The following is a 2,906-nucleotide window of genomic DNA, read 5'->3' as shown; positions in this document are numbered from 1 at the left end:
AGACTTACTCCTTACTCTGGGCCATTACAATGTAAATGGACTTTATATTTCAGGAACCCTAGAAAATACATTAGGGGGTTCTTGCTCGGTTTCAGTTTGAGTCCTGCACCTACGGGCTTGAGGATCATGCTGGATGTATGTGCATGTGTGCACGTTGAGTCCTGAGGACAGACTGGAGGAGATAGGATTGTGGCATGGCCATACCCCCTGAGGAGTGATTTCTTACTTTCTCTCTCCCTCTGTGGTGAGTGCATATGCCCTATAGCAAAAAATCTTAAATTTTTAAAAATGTATACACACACACTCATGCTCATACACACACACACATATATAAAATTTGGGCCAGCTGATGGCATGGTGGTAACGCAGCTGGACCCCACATGACTGAGTGGTTCAAGTCCTAAAGCTACAGCTTGAGAAACACACTGGGCATGTGTGCCTATGTGCCTGTTGACAGAAAATAACCAACTCTAAAAATTAATAATTAATAATTAGTACAGTTTATTTCTAAGCAGAATATGAATGACCTAGGCCCGGAGAGAAGGCATACATGCCTTTCTCAGGGTGATTACGTACAGGGGTTCCTTTTATTTTATTTTGAGACTGACAGACAAAATTGGTGAAGAGATTTTCATTGGTCTGGCCCAAAGAGGTGGAACATGTGGAAGCAGGGACTTATAGGTTATAGGTGGGTTTCATAATCCCTAGATTGGTGATTGGAAGGGAAGATCCGTGTCCTGGGAAGAGATGTATAAATCTACATCTCAAGGAAAGGGAAGTTCTGTGTCTTGGAAAGAGGTTAGCAAAAAAATATACTGTAATGGGTTGAATATACATCTCAAAGATACTATGTCAGGGACAGGATGCAGGAAAAATCCTGTTAAATGGGAAAAAATGACTTGTTAATGTTTGTGGGCATGACTCCCCCTAGGCCCTCTGGAAAGGACTTTAGAAAAATAGGAAAAACCAGTCAGACTTCTGTCCACATACCCAAAAATCAGCACAAGAGGGAGAGATGGAGGAGAAGGGACTGTGATATGATCATCCTCCAAGGAGGATGCTTTCTCACTTTCCCTGTCTCTCTATCTGCATTTCCTCTACTCCCCATGAGCACATATGCTCTATAGGAAACTTAAGAAAAAAAAAGATTTTGAAAGATTTTGGTTAGTGTTTTGACAATTTATTGGTGTCTGTTCTAGATTTTGGTTCATGGACTCATGATTGTAGAAAGGAGGAGATTCCCACCATTCAGCAACTAAAAGCAAAAATACGCATGTTTTGGTCTCGTTTTTTTATAGTTCACCAACTTCTCTTCACTCTGTGGATATATTCTGTGTAGTCTCTGTTTTATTTACCTTTAGATAATCAATATATTGTGAACAGACTCCTAACGTGGCCCTAGGACCCTAGCTTCCTTTATGCATATTCTTTTTCTTTGGAGAGGTTTTTTTGCTATAGGGCTCATGCGCTCACCAGAAAGACAGAGAGACAAAGAGACAGAAAGCAAGAAATCACCCCCCAGGGGAGATGGCCATGCCACAATCCCTTTTCCTCCATTCTCCTCTTGGGGTCTTGAGCATGCACGCACACACACCTGGCGTGAGTTAAGCCACCAGGTCCAGGACTTGAACCACAGTCGAGTACATGGGAGTCCAGCAACATAGCGACATAGCCATTACGCCAACTCCTGGTCCCAGCCCTTATACATGTTCTAATGTATCCCTTCTCATTGAGTATTATGACTTTTTTTTGGCTTTTGCATTTAAAAATATTTTTGCCAAAGGGCACATTCACTAGTCAGAAAGTGTGGAGGGCAATCATTCTGAGCAAATATGGTGACCTTCAGACACAAGCAAAAACAGGTTCTGTGAGCTGTCATTTGCATGGCAATGAAAGCCATGTTAGCTGTGTACTGTTGAACACGAACATGCTAGCCGTGTACTGTAATCAAAACTGCAGAGCAGTGTCAGGTTAAAGGAAGTCGCATGTGTTTATCAGAACTGGCCCCAAATAATCAGAGAAATTACATGGTGCCAGTTATCCTCACATCATACACACACCTGGAGTGTTTCTCAAGCCACAGGGTCTGGGACTTGAACATATAGTCAGCTATGTGGGATCCAGCTGACCCATGTCAGCCTTCCTTTTGATGTAGTCTTTCATTTGTTTCCAGACTGTTAGCCTGTTTTCCTTTCCCCATTGATTTGTTGAACCATATTTATTCTATCGATATATGATGTTTCCAAATGATATTGAAATTGCTGGTCCAAAAAGTACTCTTTGAGTGGCGAGATTCGGAACTATGTGAGTAGTCAACATATAAGAAAAGCTGAGCAATAATAAGTGAAATCAAAGTGGCTTATCTGGCATGGAAGTAAAAGCCCTGGATCCCATATAACTGACTCTGTGATTCGAGTCTTAGACCTGGCAGCTTAAAAAAAATGCTGGATGCACGTGTGTGTGCCCAAAATTCTAAGAGGAGAGTAGAGTGGCCGTGCCACCTGGGGAGTGATTTCTCACTTCTCCCCTATCTCTGTCTCTCATAGTGAGTGCACACACCCTAAAATACAAAGAATTTAAAAAGTGATTTATTTGAACCAGGACTTAAGATGATTTACCTGGGTGGCACAAATCCATTACCTAGCATGTGTGAGCCAAAAATGGTCACCAGCAAAGCTGGTTTTATTCAAATAAGGACAAGAAGAGGGGAGGTCACAAGCTGTTTGTTAAGAATTTACATTGGGGGGGACCAGCAGTTAGCGTAATGGCTATGTCGCTTGGACTCCCACGTAGTCAACCACGGTTCAAGTCCTGGACCCGGTGGCTTAAACTCACGCTGGGCACATGTGTGTGCGTGCCCAAGATCCCGAGAGGAGAATGGAGGAGAAGGGATTGCAGCGTGGCCA

The sequence above is a fragment of the Tupaia chinensis genome, unplaced genomic scaffold (assembly GCF_000334495.1).
Source record: "Tupaia chinensis unplaced genomic scaffold, TupChi_1.0 Scaffold144909_1, whole genome shotgun sequence".
Lineage (NCBI taxonomy): Eukaryota > Metazoa > Chordata > Mammalia > Scandentia > Tupaiidae > Tupaia > Tupaia belangeri.
The sequence above is the reverse complement of the archived record's forward strand: the minus strand, read 5'-3'. Positions refer to the sequence as shown.